The 19,708-nt window shown below is 41.3% G+C and overlaps 1 protein-coding gene across 1 annotated transcript in view; it reads left to right on the forward strand.

The window, feature by feature from the left end:
• The window catches only part of CA8 (carbonic anhydrase 8), an 89,933-nt gene extending 82,774 nt beyond the window's left edge, over positions 1-7,159 (forward strand). Inside the window, exon 9 of the mRNA XM_027042921.2 lies at positions 3,942-7,159. The gene's annotated coding sequence lies outside the window, so the exon portion shown is untranslated. The remainder of the gene's footprint in view (positions 1-3,941) is intronic.
• The last annotated feature ends 12,549 nt before the right edge of the window (positions 7,160-19,708 follow it).

The following is a 19,708-nucleotide window of genomic DNA, read 5'->3' on the forward strand; positions in this document are numbered from 1 at the left end:
GGATTGAGTACATAGAAAACTAAGGTGGGAAAAAACCAATGTAATTATTCACTCCACAGGAAAAAAAATTGTGCAGGAAAAAAATTGATACACTAATGCACATAATTCAGCTCTGAATAAGATTTACATTCTCACAGTAATAGAAATAATAGAATAGAAACTGATCCAGCCAAAATGTATAACCGTATTAGAAGGACGGAGTGAGGGAAAGGTGTGTATGCACGTGGGTGATGTGGTGGGGGGGGCGTGGGGGTTGGATATCTCACAGGAGGAAGGAGGGTCGCATTTTCTTTCTTGGTGGGGAGAGTCAAACAGACAATACGAACAATCGAAAAGGAGTAATGCCATCACACTATAGCCGTGTGGTGTTAGTATAATAATCGGCTAAAAGAGTTGAGGAAGTTGGTGGCCTAAGAGACAGGACTGATAGTTTTCATAAGAAACCTTTTAGAACTATTTAACTCTTTATGTGAATGTGTCATTTTGATACAAATTTTCAAAAATTAAAGTTGCCACTGTCATTTTGTTACACTTTTTGTGTATGTGTACACACACACACTTGCATTTTCTTGGAGAATTTGCTGTGGGCCAGATACTGCTCTGGACCTTGGGAACACAGCGCAGATGAGATCAAGTATAATTTCATCCCATGAAAACTTCTCTGACATTCTGAAGAGTAAACTTTGAACACATGCGATGGAAAATAGTAGGCCATAGCGTGGTTCAATTTTCAGTTAGTGAGACAGACGTCTGTTAAATCAACTGAAATCCTCACTGGTAGCTCAGTTATGTACCCAGGACTCCCTGTTGTCACATTTTATCTGTTGTCCTGCTGGATTCTCACACAATGCTATGAAGGCAGCTATTATCTGAAGCCCAGAAAGGGCAAGTGGGTTGCCTGAAATCTCACAGCAAGTTGATGGCAGAGCTGGGATCTGAATCAGTCTCCCTGATTCCAAATCCATACCCCAGATTGTGATCAATTGAAATATTTTCCCAGATAACCTGGTATCTGCAGTGAACAAGATCAAGCATCTATCTTTGGAGGTTGGGGGGGCAGGGGTGGAGGGGAGCTAATACAAAGATCATTCTCAATGTGCTTTGTAGAGGAGAGAAAGCTCCGTAAACATGGGGTATCTTTAGTTGCTCCTTGAGGGAGATTTTAGGAGAGTGAGTGCCTAAATTCACCAGGAGGGTCCACACTCTGGTAGACTAGAATTCACTTGGCATCTATTGAGAACCATTTACGTCAGACCCTTAGAGCTTCAAAATGAGTAAGACACCAATGAGCATGTGCTTCCATTGCCCTTTGGATTTATGTGCAAGTGTTCAAATGCTTTGGGTTAAGATGTAAATTTGTATGATTGGGGAGACTGCATATTTACTTTAACTATCTTTTTTAATTGATGTTTTGGACCATGGTAGTTTAATTTTAAGAATTGTTTCATACATTCTTAAAATGAAATTTCATTACTTTCATAAACTTGGAATATGTTTGTCTTGTGGACTAGACTTTTCCAAACGTGTTCTATGCAGCCATTAAGATACCCACTAAGGTGTTTAAGTCACAAGCTGATTGTCTACAAATTTAGAGACTCCTGGACACAATTACCTCCTTTTGGAGATTTACAGTGCACATCAGTGTGTTAGAGACTTTGAGGTGGTTTTGTATAGAAGAACCATGTATTACTGTATTTAACCAGAGTTTCTACAGTTTTTTGGAACATGGATTCATTTTTCCAAGTAATTTTTAGTTACGTGGAATACATTTTAGGAAACAGGGGACTCTAGGTTATTTTACTTTGGCAGAAAATGTATACATCATGACCTTTAGGCTCCTTTTCGCTCCGAAATGCTGTGGCTTCAGAATTGCAGTCATCAGTTTCTTGTGTTACTTTGACTTACAATTTACTGAGTTACAATTATCACATATATACACAAAGTCCTATTTTACCTTTGAAGTTCTATCTGGGATCTTAAAGATTTGATTAGACTATCTTCTTTGAAATGTAGTTTGGAAAAATATACCCCAGCATTACAAATATTTCCTAATAAGTTGTTCCAGAAATAGTATTTATATGTCTATATGCATACATGGACAGACACATGTATGTATGTATGTACAACACATCCATGCACACATCTCATATGTGGACATGTTGAAAGTGCTCTATTGTGTCATTCTTTATTAAGGAAGGAAGTCACTTGTTTCCATTATTTTGCTGCAGTGAATATCCTTACACATAAAATCTTTGATTGAGTGGTTATATCTGTACAATAAGCTCCTAGGAATATAATTTCAGCTCAAAAAGTATATACATCTGGGGGCACGTGGGTGGCTCAGTTGGTTAAGCATCTGACTCTCGGTTTCGGCTCAGGTCATGATCTCATGGTTCATGAATTTGAGCCCCAGGTCTGGCTCTGCACTGATAGCATGGAGCCTTCCTAGGATTCTCTGTCTCCTCCTCTCTCTGCCCCGCCCCCTGCTCTCTCTCTCAAAAAGAAATAAACGTATGCTGATTCATAGGGGCACATGTACCCCAATGTTTATAGCGGCGCTTTCAACAATAGCCAAATCGTGGAAAGAGCCTAAATGTCCATCAGCTGATGAATGGATGAAGAAGATGCGGTTTATGTGTACAATGGAATCCTCCTTGGCAATGAGGAAGAATGAAATCTGGCCATTTGTAGCAACGTGGATGGAGCTGGAGAGTATTATGCTAAGTGAAATAAGTCAGGCAGAGAAAGACAGATATCGTGTTTTCACTCATGTGTGGAACTTGAGAAACTTAACAGAAGACCATGGGGGAAGGGAAGAGGAAAAAAGTAGTTACAAACGGAGGGAGGCAAACCATAAAAGACTCTTAAATACGGAGAACAAACTGAGGGTGGATGGGGGCAGGGCAAGGGAAAGGGGAAAATGGGTGATGGGCATTGAGGGAGGGCACTTGCTGGGATGAGCACTGGGTGTTGTATGGAAGCAATGAGTCATGGGAATCTACCCGTGAGCACACTGTGTATACTGTATGTTAGCCAACTTGACAATAAATTATATTTTAAAAAATAATAAACTTAAAAAAACTATATGCATCTGAATTTTAATAGGCATTTATTGTCCAAAATGCTGGACCTGTTAACCCACAGGAACTGTATAACAGTTGGCCACTCCCATCACTGGGAATGTGCGTCTATGTCACTGAAAAGAAAATCTTAGCTGAATGTTTTCCTAAACGGGAAATTCATTATCCCAAAAAGAACTATTGTTTCATGTATTATTTTATATTTATTATTTATCCATTTAATAGAATTGAGTCACAAAGTTACCTGGAGACTGGGAAGAAGTAGTCTTCATGCTCAAGCAGTTACCGTCTGTGATTGTTATATAAGAAATTAATGACAATACCTTAAAGCTTAATTTTCTTATTAAGCATGATACATAAATTTGTTGTTTAGCAGGTCAAGCATTTATTTCGATTCAAAAGATTTACCTCTGGGGCGCCTGAGTGTCTCAGTCGGTTAAGTGACCGACTTCGGCTCAGGTCGTGATTTCGCGGTTTGTGAGTTCGAGCCCCACGTCGGGCTCTGTGCGCAGCTCAGAGCCTGGAACCTGCCTCTGATTCTGTGTCTCCCTCTCTCTCTGCCCCTCCGCTGCTCATGCTCTGCCTCTCTCTGTCTCTCAGTAATAAACATTAAAAAAAAAAACACAACTTTATTTCTGTGCAATTTTGCATTCATCGGTCCTTTCACAGAAATAAAAGGATGGTGGACTTTATGGGAAAACCGCAGACACGACAGACTTGAGCAGGAAGAGATCATTGAAATTTCCACGTTTTCTTGTGAAATCTTAGTGTGCACTGTCTCTTGTTGGACTGTGAAACAGACGTCTCAGTCTGCCGTGGAGGGATGTCAGTAACATAATTGATTCGTTCTTTTTGCCTCAGGGAGGAAGACAATGATCCTATAGTGCCCTTGGATGAGAAACGGAAACTTTTGAGCCGCACCTTCAGTTTATCCTCAAAGCCTGCGTTGTTTGTCTTCATCTAATCCAGCTTTGATGGACATCTGTGACAGTTGCCTATACACGTGCTCTAATGCAATATTAGAAATGGCTGTACATTCCGAAGAAACCCAGTGTTGTATCCCCACGTCACTGCTGCTAGTATTCATATTTTTGCACATACTGTTGATTGCTTATGTGTAGAAGAAATGAAACTAGTTTTCAGAGTTGTTATTAATATGAATATATATCATGTATTAATACCGAGACAGGAAAAATACATTCCCGGTGTTAGCAATCCTTCATTTCCTGTCTCCGAGAGAAAATTCCGTCATTCGGAGAATAATGCAATTCTTGATAATAAATAAGAGTTTTGATCAGGAACAGCACACGGCTTGAAAATGGAATGTGAAGGATTAGTAAAAGTCCTATCTCATGTTGTTTTCAGCCCTCACAGCACAATTAATGTCAGGCTGGTTATTATGCAAAACAATTTGGGAGTTAATGCAAGAACAAAATTGCTTTATATATTTCTCAAAGGATCGAATTGAATGTATGAATCTAATTGTAATTATTTGACATATTAGAAGCTCTCGTTTCTAGGAGTTTGAGAAAGGCATAAAAATAGGGGAAAACGTAAGTGGGTACAGCATACCAGGAATAGCTTTATTTTCCACGGTAGAAGCGTAAATTTAATAGTATTCTATAGTAATTTAGTGTTGTACGTTTCGTAAGACCTTAAGGTATTTTATTCTATGGACTTTAGTATATTGAGCCATTGCTTTCCAAGATGATCAATAATATCTTTATTTTAATTAATTTTAAGCGCTACTGGTAAATGTAAGCATATGCTTAGATGCAGTTAGATGTGACAGAATGAGATAATTTTGTAAAGCAGTAGAGTGCCTGGCACAAAGCAAGTACTTAATAAATGTTATCTGTTGTTATAATTACTGTTGTAAAACCGAAGACTTCATAATCCCAATTTGGAGGGATTTTGTGATGCCAAAAGTTGGAAATCCTACAGGTGCAATAAGTGTGTGTTGTGAGATTTTAGGTGTGTTGGATAGAGGCTGTAGTACTGAAAACATTAAATACAAATAAAAATCACGCGGAGTATCCCTGAAAATGGCAGCAAAGAAGGACTGTGGTGGACCTGTGGGCAGGGAGAGGAAGGACTGGCATGGCAGCAGAGTGAGGAAAAGCCTTGGGCTTGCAAAGGGTCAGGGTCTGTCCTTAGACCAGAACCGCAGCAGGGCAGCTGCAGGCAGAGCCTCTGAGAAGTGGAGACAAGCCCTGGGAGTCTTCCTTTCTGTTGTTTCTTGTATGCAAAAATAATGAAGAAATGGTTGCAAAACTGTCCTGTATTTAAAGACTTAATATCTCCTAGACGCAAACATGCCACACACACCGAACATTGGTTGTAGGTATAGCCTCATTGTACTTGACATCCAGAGACGACATCTGAAGATTTCATTTTCTTGTGGATTCAGAAGGCACCTTGGTGTTCTTTGGGTAGAGCCTGTGTTCAGGCCCTGGAACAAAACTGGGTGCAGGCACCCAGCCTCTTTGCTCCCGACACAGTTGGTGAGTGAACATCCAGGGTATGTTCTTGGACTTAACGTCCAGTGCTCCTTGCAATCTCCAACCATCTCTCCCTGAAAAAAACAAAATAGACATAACAAAAAATAGTTCACATGTCCTTTAGGGTCATATCTAGTTGATTATATTTCCCCCTCCAATTTTTTTTTTTTTTAATGGAAGCAACCCAATTTACTTACCATACATTTTTTGAGTCAAAAGACTGAAATGAACTACTTGATTCAGCTTGTGGGGTCCATTGATGTGGTTGTGTGGGGGCTTTCTAATCTTTGATCTGGAAAACCCCTTCTTCTTTCCACATTTAGGTACCTCAGACTCAGAATATGAATGCTGGTGATAGGGATGCTTACGTAGGACTGAATTTCAAAGGGCCATTTGTACATCAACCAAAGTGCAAACAACTGACCTGCAGTCGATCCTGTTTGATGGTGTCCTGGGAAAGAAAAGTCAAAGATACGTAGTGGACCCTGAAATTGAGGAAGGAACTTCCCAAGGCAAAAGTGTGTGTGTGGAGGAGTGGTTAACAGGATAAATGACACATTTCATGGATCTTGAAATGTAATTTAGGGTGGGTTTGTTTATCTAACAGGAAAAAAAGGCAACAAACAGGTGCTTTTTTTCACCTATCTCACACATTCAAAAGCGCCTCTGATTCATGGTAATTAATGTACCTGATGGTGTGTAAAGTAATATTATTCTCAGAAGGTTTGTCAATTAAGATAATTTGAGTCTGTGTTTGTTGGTCATTCAAGCTAGAGGCTTGCCAGTATTGTTGCTCTTCTCAGAGAACGTTTGATTTTGTTGGTTTTCTCTATGTTTCTATAACATATTTTGTGAAGTTCTCCATATTATTTCCTTCCTTCTGCCTGCTTTGGGTTTGGTTTGTGATTTTTCTAGTATCTTATGGTGGAAGATTAGTTATTGGTTTGAGAGGTTATTTTTAAAATAAAGCCATTTACATTTATAAAATTTTTCTAAGCATTGCTTTTTGCTGAATCTTGCAAGTTTTTTTTTTTTTTTGCTGTATTTTTGCTTTCTTCTATTTCTAAGTATGTTCTAATTTGCCTTGTGATTTCTTCTTTGACTTAATGATGATTTAGGTGTGTGTTGGTTAATTCCCACATATTGATGAATTTCCAGACTTCTGTCACTGATTTTTAATTTCCCTCTATTGTGGTCAGAGAACTTACTCTGCATGTTTTCAATCCTTTTAAATCTGTTGAGGCTTGTCTTACAGCCTAGCACATGGTTTATCCTGGCGTGTTCTATGTGCACTTGAGAAGAATGTGTATTCTGCTCTTGTTGCTGTGTTCTATAGATGTCTGTTAGGTCTAGTTGGCTTATAGTGTTGTTTAAGTATTCTATTTTGTTGATCTTTCTATTTCTATTATTGAAAATAGGATATTGATGGCTCTTATTATTGACTTATCTATTTCTCTTTTCATTTCTGTCAGCTTTTTCTTTAGGTATTTTGGGCTCTATTGTTAGGTGCATATATATGCTTACAATCTTCATGTCTTTCTTGAGGAGTCATCCTTTTATTATTATCATTATTACTTTTAAATTTTATTTTAGAGAGAGATAGAGCATGAGTGGGGGGGGGTGGGGCAGAGAGAGAGAGAGAGAGTGAGAGAATCCCAAGCAGGCTCTGTCCTGACAGCACAGATGTGGGGCTTGATCTCATGAATCATGAGATCATGACCTGAGCCAAAATCAAGAGTTGGATGCTCAACTGACCGAGCCACCCAGGTGCCCCTCCTTTTATTATCATAAAATGCCCTTCTTTATCTCTAGGAACACTTTTGCTTTAAAAAAAGTACCTTTTAAGATATTAGTATAGCTATTGCAGCTTTCTTATAGTTGCTGTTTTCATGATCTGTATTTTCCATTCACTCTCAGTCTATTTGTAGTTTTGAATCTAAAGTGTGTCTCCTGTAGACAGTTTAAAGTTGGATCTTATTTTTTCATCCAGCCTGACAATGTCTCTGACTTTTGATTGCGTTGTTTAACCCATTCACATTTAGTGTTATTGTTGATATAGTTGGATTTATGCCTGCCATTTTATTTTTTGTTTTCTGCATGTCTCATGTCTTTTTGGTTGTTGTTCTCTATCCCTCCTTTATTGCTTTCTCTTGCATTAGGTGAATGTTTTCCACTGTACTATTTCAATTGCTTTTATTTTTTCCTTTCACTTTCTTTGCACTTTATTATCTTAATGGCTGCCCTAGAGCTTACCATATTCATGTTAATTCAGTAGAATGTACTTCAGATTTATATTAACTTGATTACAGTGAGACCAGAAACACAACCTTTATATTTCTCTATTCTCTCTTCTTCTTTTTTTGCTATTATTGTTAATAATATTATTGTGCTATTCTGTGTATACACACACACACATACACACACATATATATATAATGACAAACCCAACAATATATTGTTATACTCATTATTTTATATAATTGCCTATTAGAAGCTAAGCAAACAAAGGACAAGTAGATTTTCTTATTTATGCAGTTTCTTTTATTAGCCTTCTTATTTACCATTTCTGGTTCTTTGGTTCTTTGAATTTGGCCCTGTGGATTCACATTACCATCTGTATCATTTTCTTAGTCCATTTTCGTATTGTGTTATCACCTACCTCCTTTATGTTGTTATTGTCAAATGTGTTACATTTCTATACGTTCTAAGCCTAATAGTATAATTATATAATACTGTTTTATACAATTGCTTTTTAAATAAGAGAAGGAAGAAATATACACATATACTGCCTTTTACGATTACATAATTACTTTTATCAGTGCTGTTTGGTTTCTGGTGTGAATTCAAATTACTGTCTAGGGTCACTTGGTTTCAGGCTGAAGAATTTCAGGTAAGGCAAGTCTACTAGCAACAAATTCTTTTGTTTATGCGGGAATGTCTTTATTTTACCTTTATTTTTGAAAGATAGTTTGATGTATATAAGATTCTTGATTGACAGGCTCTTTGGCCTCCATTGTTTCCATTGTTTCTCATGAGATGTCAGCTATTAAGCTTAATGGAGTTTCCTTCTGACAAGTCATTCTTATGTTGCTGCTGTCAAATTATTGTCTTTTTTTCCCCTGCCCCTCCTGTTTACCTGCCCTTTCCCACCCATTATTCTTACTATGATGTGTCTAGATATAGATCTTTTGTGTTTATCCTCTTAGAGTTGGTTGTGCTTTGTAGATGTGTAGATTAATGTTTCATCAGTTTGGGTTGTTTTTGGTCATTGTTTCTTTTAAGTATTTTTTTTCTGTTTCTCTCTCTTCTCTCCTTCTGGTACACCCATTATGCATATGTTAGTGCACTTGATAGTGTCCCGTATTTCTCTGAGCCTGTACTCATTTTCTCCCCTTTCCACCCCCTCCATCTCTTATTTGTTTTTGTTGTTGCTTGCTTTATTTATTTAGTGATTTGGCAGGACTATTTTTATCACATCTATTACCTCATGCACTGTGGAGCCCCGGGATGTGGTTCCTCAGAAAACTGTAACTCTGGGCATGTGCACAGTCATCATAGGACTACGGTGATGGTAACAGGGCTCTCTTTGGCTGTCTCTTTCCTGATGTCTCTGCTAAGCAGTTTGCCTGGCAAACCCAGCTGTTAGGTCCACTCCTAGGTGATTGCTTCCTTGTTTTTGACAATGTCCTGGGGCATAAATTGCTCCATATCTGGTTAAATTAAATTTAGACCTCTTTGCAGGAGTGGTTTTGAGGCCAGCTGTGAGATTTGTTCTGATCATAGGAAGGTTCTTAGCTGTCTCTTTCCATGGTTCTATCTGGTAAACTAGCTAGTGACTTAACTTGCTACCCTCATACAGCTAACAGTCTCCTCTTAATTACTTGCCACAAAATCTCCATTAGTTTCCAGAGTACCCTTAGGCTTGAACTTCCCCACACTTTGTTACTAACGAAGTTAGTTTTTTTTTAGAGAAAGCTTTGGTGCTTTTTGCTTTCATCAACTGTCCCTTGCCCTAGGCAAAATCTTTAAGTCGTAGCTCTTGAGCTGTGGATGGGGTCAGTAGATTATTTCTTATGGAGTGACACTCCTGCTTTGAAACAGGGCTCTCGGTAGGGGCAGTAGCTTCTGATCTTTGTGGCTTGCCTCTCCCAGGATGCAACTCTACCACTGTACGAGTGAGCTGGGGCACTTGGTGCTTGTGAGTGAGCTTGCTACACCTCGTATAGAACCTCTGCTCTGTGAGTGGGGGCTGATGGAAGAAGGGGGCCTGTGAACTCTTGGCTGTAAGCCCTCAGGGGCTTAGCCTCTGCAACCTTTTTAACATCCCTTGATTGGGAATTGAGGGAAGGGGAGCCCCATCTTCCTGGCCATCCCCACCCAAAAATGGAGATTTATTATTATTTTTTTTAATGTTTGTTTATTTGTGAGAGGCACAGAGTGTGAGTGGGGTTAGGGGCGGGGAGGGAGCAACAGAGGATCTGAAGTGGGCTCTACGCTGACAGCAGCAATCCCGATGCAGGGCTGGAACTCACGAACCAGGAGATCATGACCTGAGGCGAAGTCAGACGCTCAATGGAGTGAGGCACCCAGGTACCCCGAGAATGGAGATTTAATCATGCTAAGCTGGAGTAAGAGAAACAAGGGAGTGGGTTCATGGCTCAATTTCCAAATACTCTTTCTGCTTTTACTTAGATTTAGGAGATTTTCTTGAATAAATGCTGCTGCTTTTGCTGTATGTCCTTAGAAAAATTTCTAGACTGTTAAGTTTCTTCTCCTCCCCCTCCCCCTCCCTCTTCTTCTCCTTCTCCTCCTCCTGTTCCTGCTCCTGCTCCTTTTTCTTTCTTTCTTTTTTTTTTTTTTTCTAATTCTATCACTTTTGGTTGTTTTGCCAGGGAACAGGTCTGTGGAGCTTCTCACATTGCCATTCTGGATGTAATTTTCCCTCATTTAAGATAGTGTATTCATCAAAATGCCTGGCTATCAGTTCCTTTTTGGAATTTTCACTTGACTGAGCATATATTTCAAGTTTTTGTGTCAAATATCATAATTGTGATTGAGGGTAGACTCGTGGCTTTTGGTAAAGTTTCTCAAAATGAAAATGAACTTGACATAACAATATCATTAACTTGTCGCATTAATTACTCTGAGATCTTATTCCTGTAACTAAAGTCAGTTAACCAGCCCATGCTGATGATTTTCAAGTCTTAGTTCTACAAACTTAATCCCGAGGTGGCGTGTGCATAAATGGGCTCCCCCAAAGCCTCATTTTCCTTAGGCTCTATTCACTTCTTTTAGAACATATTACTATAGCAAAAATCCCTGTGAGAAAAAACAACCTATATCAATTTAGTACAGAATATTATCTTGGGTCATAGAACAGAACGTGGTGAAAAAGATGAGGCAGGCATTGTACAGCGATGATGTAATGCAAGCAGTAAGGATATGCACCCGGAAACATTCTTTCCTTCTTTGCTAAGTTCCCTTCCTTTGTCTAGAGTTGTTTCCTGCCCCACTTCTGTGTGAAACTCTTAAGGGGGACTCACTGAGCGAGTGAGGTGGTGAAATACGACCCTTCAGACGTTTTCAAGAAAGATAAAGACAAAACAGAAAGAAGATATTTTAAATTGGAACATATGTGTTGTCTCGGGCTTCGCTTCTGTTTCATGAAAGCGTCCTAGAAGTTTCATGCTTCAGGTTGTACAGGAATGCCCACTGGGAAGTGACATTGTTGAGTTTGAAGAAACTTTTCAGTTTCTGAAACTCCAGTGAATCTGTACAAACTGCCTCCTAAGGCTTTTATCTTCCCTGCCTCCACGGAAACAGTACAGCTTTCGAGAGTCCGCAGAACTTAAGAAATGTCTTAGAGCCACTCCAAAGACCTAATATGCTTGTTTTACCGCCTTTGGGCTTGATCCAGTTCTGGAATAACTCTGCTGCCTAGTTCCTTTGATAAACTTTAATTGCTTTCAAATTATATTGGAATTCAGTCGGCCTCAATAGGAATTTTCCTATGAAATTGTATTAGAATCTGGCCCAAAGGGATTTTTAAAAAATGCAGATTAAAGTCCATACGTTGCATGAAAAACACTTTATCTTTTGTAACATAAAGATGCTTCTTTATGGCATAAAGGAGATCTGCAGTATTCTTGTAGCACAAGACTGAGACGAAAATTGATCCCTTGAAATTTCAGTCACATTAAATAAATTTCCGTATGAATACTTTTTGGAACAAATCTCATTTGAATGAAATGATCTTAATACAAAAAATCTCCTGTAGTGTATGTGATTTCTTTACCCTTTTTTCTACTCCTACTCAGAAATTATTTTCATATGAAGTAGTTCCAAATATTCAGTAAACACATTTGAGGCATGTAAAAAAGTTCACATGCAAGTCCCGTGAAGTCTCTCATGGTGGCTTTGCAGAAAGGAACTGCCTCTGCTCTTAGGGTCAATAGTCAAGGTGGCCCAGTTCAGCCTTCACCCATAACCAGAAATGTGAAGCAGCCTGGGAAAAACAGAGACCAGAGAAGAGAAGCCTATAAGTCCACAGGTTTATATTTCCTAAGTCCACACAAAGGAGATGTAAATATCGTTCTTGTGGGTAGACTGGTCTTCCCAAGAAGAGAAATTAATACTTTTGAGCCCCAAGGAGGGGATTTTCTGTCCATAGAAGTGTGAGAAAACGTCCTAAGTGGTACTCTGTCGTGCAAGACGATTAGCAGGTGAGCACTTAGCTCTAAGGAATGGTGCATCGCACACAGGTTAGGGCCATTATTACTGCTAGTCCTTTCACGGAACCACATGTTGGAAAACATTGGATAGACTTTGATTACCCGTTACTTCCCACTGCAGTTCGGACCTTTGGGTTCCAGCCTTGCATCTCTGCTCTCAGTATTTTCCTGAGTCTGTAGGATACATTGCTGCTAACTCACACATCGTTGGCAAGATGATACATATTTTCAGTGGTATCCCAGGAGGCCTTTCCTTTCTTCTGGATTGCTGGCAGTTGGTCTGTATTTTTACATTCTCATGAATTTGTACTAAATATTTTTTATCATTGTACTCACTATAATATAGGAATCAGTTCAAACGAGGCAGACCATGTTTAAGCCAGAAGAAACTTTCTTTGTTTCCACATCACCTTTTAAAAATTGTCCAAATAGGATGATATTATTGATTTCTGGGATTTCTTAAGTCTGTCCTCTGATTTCGCCAAGGGAAACTTTCTTTTTTTTGACCAGAAGGAAAAAAATGTGTCAAGTACATATGGTCAAACCTATGCGTTTGATGAAGAATTATTTGTACTTTCAGATTCCTTTAGAATATTTCCAATGTGTTGCACAACACCCTTAACAAAACAGACCTGCCTCACCAGCATTAATTCCCACCATCACCCTGTGAGGTGGAAAACTCAGGAATAGGAAGCTATGGCACATCTCTACCAGCTGACAGGTGCAAAGAAAGACCCAACACAGCCAAATGGAGGAAAAGCAGGACCTTCAAATAGAAAGTGATATACAATAAAAGAATGTACCTGGGGTAGGAATATAAGTGAAAGAACCCATGAGGACTTCACAAAAGGAACAAAGAAGATCAGTGAAGCCAGACGCACAGTAAAGCAATGGCAGGTCAATACCTTGGATGATTCAAAGTAGTATTCACCACACCATTCTCTAGGCAAAGTTTGTGGCTAACTCCAAGTTACGTGCTCCCATCATGTCATGCGGTCAGATGGGAAGGTCTTAACGAGGTTCAAGGCATAGACCAAAGCCAGGGGCCTTGATGTGAATTCTGAACCTGAGTCCTGCCAATGATATGTGACCTTGGGCAATGTACTTAATCTCAATGGGTATCAGTTCTTCATCTTTGGGTCTCAAGATTTAAATCTGAAGTTCATTTTTAATATTTTAGCACTCATGGGAATATCTGAATAAGTGTTTGCTATTACTATTCCATCACTTATAGGAATGCCTAAGACCATAGAGAAGCGCTTTTGCAATTAAGTTGTTTTAATAGTATATAAAAGATGTGTTCGCTTGTTCAACAACTGTTTATGGTGCAGTTTTACAAGTTCCAGGCATTGTGCTAAGTGATAGTGATAGAGTGATGATTGGGTCAGAGCAGTCCCTGCTTTTGTGGAGTTACAGGCATTACGTAGGTAGGCTGCCTGGTGACCTCAGCTTGCCAACCCATTCTGCACTCTTTCTGGAGACTTTGCAATGCACACACCTCTGTGTTCCGCCTCTAAGCATACCAAGGCTACCTAGCCAAGATGATTGATAGTGATGACATCCAGTTCTAGTTTTTCATTCCTCAATCGGAACACTGAGTAATAGCCATATGACAAAAGAGCAAACAAAAACTTTTGTGACATTGAGTACAATATAAAGACTGAAGGATTGTCTGGTGGTTTCATTTCCACCCCTTGTTATGGCACGCATCAACTCTGTCGTGAGGTTGGAATGGACCATCCTCAGAGTTCTGTGCTTTCCTAGTGATGGTTGGCAGATTCACATGCCCATGGATGAAGGGGGCACCTCATACCACTAGTGGCCAAGAGCCCTGGCCTGTTGGAGCAGGCCTGCCCAGCACAGTCCCCTTCTCTCTCCTCTTTTGCCTTCTTGCAAAAGGTTGCGCATCCTTTTTGTGCCCACTGGCTCTCCCAGGGCCTTCGGGAGTGATGAACTTGCCTGTGTAGCACATGCCTGAATTAGTAACTCCCATTCTGAGAGAGGAGTATCACTCCCCAAGGCAAAAATCTCCTGAGATGTTTCTCATCATTTCTCTTCTTCCCACATATGGGACACTAAAAGTAGCTGTATTCCTGAGGAAGGATCCATCTCAAATAGATGTTTGAATATCAAAATACTTGAGGGGAGATGATGAGAAGTAATTTGTGAAGGGTGAGTGAAGCCATGCTCTGAAGTGAGGAGTAAATATGTTTACCAAGTGTAATTTTGTACGTTATTGTTTGTCGATGTAGACAAATGATTTAAAAAGTTGACCACGCCTGCCTCTTGTATAGTAGACAGTCTCCCAAGGGTACAACTTCTTGTGTTTCAGAGTGGCGGAGGGACCCTTAGAGATGCAAATACAGGCAACTAGGCACACGCCATTTGGAGCAGGGCACAGAGGAGTGTGAGAAAGATCTCTGCTTGGCAAGGAGAGCTCTGGGGGTAGAGTTGAAACTATTTCCATAAAGAGCTAGGGTCTTCTGGGAGAAAAGAAGCCAAAGTTTCAAATGAGTTTGAAAAGTAGGGAAACCATGGGGCGCTTGGGTGGGTGGCTCAGTCGGTTGAGCGTCTGACTCTGAAGCTCCACTCAGGTCATGATCCCTTGTGTTGGGCTCTGTGCTGAGTGTGGATCCTGCTTGGGATTCTCCCTCTCTCTCCATCTGCCCCTTTCCCCAGCTTGTGCGCTCGCTCTCTCTCTCTCTCTCTCTCTCTCTCTCTCTCAAAAGAAAGGGAAACCTGTGGGAGTTCACTGCTTGGGAAGGGCACCCCAAGACCCAGCAAAGCAGTGCACCACATGGAGAAGGGCAGGCTATTCGGTGTCACCTAATGGATGCTAAAACCTTAGGATTGTGGGCTAGGGCTGGTTGCAGTATTTTGGGGGCTGAGGCCAGAATCTTCTCAGGATCTCCCCACCCATCACAGCCTTGGATAACAACGCCGAATACAAGTGACCATGTGGGTTCTGGGAGGAACAGGCTGAAGTGCCCAGGCTGGAATGAAAATGCTGACTGCTTGGACAGCCTTTCCCAAGGGGGTGCTTAGACTTTCTAGGCATGAGGATATGTGGAGCTACACGTAGCACATTAAAAAAAGAAGTTATGTGATCAGTTTTGATGCCCAAGCTGATGAAGGAAGTCTTACTCCTTGTTGACACACAACAAACTAGGAAGAAGACACAGGGGATTGAGATACAAGTCTACAGTCCCTCCTCATGTGGCAAAGGGCACAAATGTGGACCTCTCTGGATCCTTTCCTTCTGTTGCAGATTGTTCTCTTCCAAGCCAACTCCCTTTTTTTCTCATTATAAGTTTTTCCTCAGTGCCAAAAATTCTTAAGAGTTTTGCTTGTGTCCTTGTTCAAAGTGCAGCCTTTAAGTCCAGAGTGTTTTTTCAGCAGATTCTTTTGAAGGCTCTCTTTCCACCATTACATTGATGGCTGCCATGTGGACTTGTTAAAGAAATGGCCACACAAGGCCACTGGTCTCTGCCCCTCCTGTCCTGTATGCAGGTGCTTGGTGTCCTGGATGGCTGCTTCTTTCTCTCTGGTGGTATCATTCTCCACTATGTCATGATAGATGTTATACTTAGCATCAGTCTGGTTGGAAAAAGTCACTTTCTTGGTTAGAGTCTTACTGGAATCATCTCCCACATTCCCTCACAACACCCCAGACTTCCTATGCAATAACGTGAAATCTGGGTAGCATGGGGCAGCATTTTTTAATCAGTGAATTCCCAGGTCTGTGAATGTGAGATAATGATTAGGTTAAGAATTTCTAGCCTTTCTTTTCTCAAATGGAAATAGAATATTTAATTTCCAAGGGTCACTTAGATGAGAAAGAGTTGAAAACTCGGTGGAAGGTAAGTGCAGTTGTTATCTGGAGAACTTCCTATATTCACTGAATATCAACACTCATTTCTTTTGCTTCCAGTGGAGAGAGAGCATTTGTTTCGTCTGTGGTCTGTTTCATGGCCCACATCAGTGAGGCCTCTCTCTTCGGGCCATATGGGCGAATGAAAGTAACTTCCTCAATTGCCCACCTACATTGATAAGTCAGACTTCTTCATAATGATAGAGCATGCCAAAGGCAGACCATTGGAGTGCGTGGACCATTTGCTTCATCTTGGTGTGTGCAGAAAAATGAGTAACTTGGCACAGAGGTAGATTTTCAGTTACCCTTCAGCCACCAAGCAAATATACAACACTAACAGAACTTCCCTGAATTTCTGCCTGAAAACACTCTAGCAAGAGAATCTGAAGCAGATCAAATAGATGGCCATGTGGTTCATGTGAATCGTAAACGACTGAATTTGACCTAGTGTGTTAAAATTTTAATAGCTTTGCTTTAACTGCGTTTTAGGCAAGGTTCTAAACTAATCAACAATCCCCAAATTATTGACTTGCAGGGGTAGGAAGTGGACAGCACTCTTTGTGGTAGCACACTGAGTACAGAATTAAGCGACAAGGAGACTTGAGGGTCACCCTGGGACTAAAAGTCTCCTTCACGTACACAATGGACAAGTCCCTTCTTGGACAGGATGTTGGTTTGTGGGAGGTGAGCCAGAATCTAAGTGTGAGTTAACAGTAGCCTTTTTAATTCCATTCTTCCATATTTCTAATTAACCCCACCCTATGGAAACACTATCTTCTCGTGTTCCTTTATAAATTTATATCACAAGCCCCCAATTTTATGGTGTCAGCATCGATAAGTTTTCTCAGTGCACACATTCCATTTATTTTTCATGCCACTCTCTAGTCCGGACCAGTGAAATTTATGTAACAATATATTATTATATGTTTCTCGGCTTCCGCCCATCAGAAATATTTAGCAAATACCCTATGTAATACTGTGAAACTATTCCTAAAGGAAATTATTTTTGTGGATGCATTTAGTTGATGCCTTGCTTATTATTATTATTTTTTAGAGATGTAGAGATTCCTAGAGTGCAGTCCCACTGACAGGGGTGCCTAAATGTTTGGGGTAAGTGCCACTGCTCACTGAGATGCCTCTTGCGATGATGGCTAGACTCACTTTGAAGCCGAAAATGGAATAAAATAAGGTTTACACGTAGTTGGGGTCAGCTAAGTCCATCGTGATGATTTTGCCTAATGCTTGTCAAATAGTCTCTAGTTGTCTTTAGTGTAATGCGTGGCCCGCTGCAGATTTTACGTTTTGGCGAGCAGGCATCCCTGTCTACAAATGCGAGGGCAGTTGCGCAGTGGGAAGGCTGTATGGAAGATGGCTGTGGTGGCATGGAAACGTGGCAAAGTCAAGGGCAGTCATTAGGCTCCTTCCTCCTTCTGTTGGTTTCTCCTCTTCTGTTGTAAATGAAACATGACTGGTAACATCCGACGTTTCCCCCTTGGCAGGGAGGACGAGTGTATCGTTTACTTATTCAGTGAGTATCTGCTGAGTTCTTATCCTGTGTCCATTAGTGTGCTGTGCTAAGGGAAGTTCAACTCTTGCCCGAAACACACCTACATATGATTCAGAGCGTCTTCTGGAGCCGTATGGATGGTGCAAAGGATCTGCTCAAAAAAGAAAAAAAAGAACATTCTGAGGTGAGCAGGCACCGTTGCATTGGGAAGGGGGCCCAGGATCTGAAAGTTGCAGAAGGAGGTTAGAGAGGCAGGTGAGGAGAAGGCGTCCAGGGATGGAGACCAGCGAGAGAAGAGGTGTGGGGGTGCGGGACAAGGTGGCCTGGCACAGAGTGGGTGATGGGCCATGTTAGCTGAACCTAAATATAAAGCGAAGAGATGTTCCGATAAAAGGCAGGTGAGGGAGTCACACTGAGTACTTTGAGAGCTAAATTGTGAAATTTGACCTTTATCTATCTACGGGAGGTAATGAATTCATTATGCAGGTTAATTATGAGCACATAAGTAGCACGCACGATATTAGACGCTGGAGAGACCGGAGGATAAAAGATCCACAGCCACTTCCCCAAACAGAGGCAGCAACAAGGCCCAGAGGAGTTTTGAATGTGGGCTTGGTGTTTTCCGGAGATTAGCGCTCCGCGTCGTTCACGGTGGTCAGGAATGGGGGACAGCGGGGGCTGGCAGGCCTGTGGCCCAGAGATGTGGGCAGGCAGACAGGTCAGGGCCAAGAAGCAGGATGGAGAAGCGGCTGAGGTGGGACAGGTGCCTGTGCCCCTCCTGGCTTGAGAGCCGGGGTCTGAGGCTGCCCAGGCCCCTCTCCTCATGAGCCCCCCGTCAGACAAACAGAGGTGTCTAGACGTAAGTGACGTGCTGCCCCTCGGCCTACTTTGTGGTATGAGTTTGCAGAAACGTTACCTTACTCCTCAGGCTGCAAGAAATGTAAAATAACTCCCTCACAGGCTTTAAATGCCTTGCTTGTACATGGCTCTCAAAAACTCGTATTGTGCCCACGTCTGCCCTTCTCAGGTAGCATTTAAGCACCTCAAAAAAAGGAAGGACTATTTTCCATCCCTTTGATAAGTTCCCACAGTTCCGTAAGTTCCCCCCATGTGCCTTTGATGCCTGACAGATTTCCCAACGAGGTAAAACATCCTGAACTCACTGTGGCGCACAAACAAACATCACTAACAACTAAATCGCAAATTGACTTACCGTTTTGGAAATGTACGTTATAACGTGTGTGTGTGTGTGTGTGTGTGTGTGTGTGTGTGTGTGTGTCTGTGGCCGGCGTGCACCCACATGTATATATTCCACCCCCTGTGGCCCATCCTTTCTCATCAATCCTTGCTGAATCCATGATTTCATAGTAAAAATATGTGCAATCTGGAAAACACGTTATCCTAAAGCCATATCACATCACCCTTTTTCTTTTCTATTTGCTGACGACACAGTTGTTCAGGGTCATGGACTCAGGATGGGCGTGTCTTCTTGATAAAAACTAATGGACATGTGGTGGTTCTATCCGCTTCTGACCTTGTTTCTGTTTTCTAAAAGTGTTTTCTAAGAGGATGCAGAAGCCCGGCCCCCTCAGCTCCCCTTCAGCGTCCTGTAACCCTGTATGTAGGTCTCCGTTTTCTCCAGACCCAGGAGACTTCTCCGTGCCACAGAAGACGAACCTAAAAGGACTTTGGAGGTGGGCATCTACAAGGCAAAGTAGAGGAGGTGGGAGCTGGGTGTTCCCCTTCTGGCCCCACGGAGAGTTCCTTGAACAGAACGGTCCCCAGGCTGAGGGGTAATGGAGAGGGAGCCTGAGAGCCAGCCCAGAGGGCAAGCAAACCCGCCGTGGTGCTCCCGTGGGGCCATCCCTTACCTGGTCGGTGTCCAGGAAGGTGTCTTTTTTGCTTGTTTTAAAGCAGCGCTCCTTTGCGGATCTGTATTCCTTTAAAAACTGATTCATTCTATGCTGCCTTATGCCACACGAGTGATTTTTCATTTAATGTAGGCTAGTGCACCATTT

This window comes from Acinonyx jubatus, chromosome F2, assembly GCF_027475565.1.
Source record: "Acinonyx jubatus isolate Ajub_Pintada_27869175 chromosome F2, VMU_Ajub_asm_v1.0, whole genome shotgun sequence".
NCBI lineage: Eukaryota > Metazoa > Chordata > Mammalia > Carnivora > Felidae > Acinonyx > Acinonyx jubatus.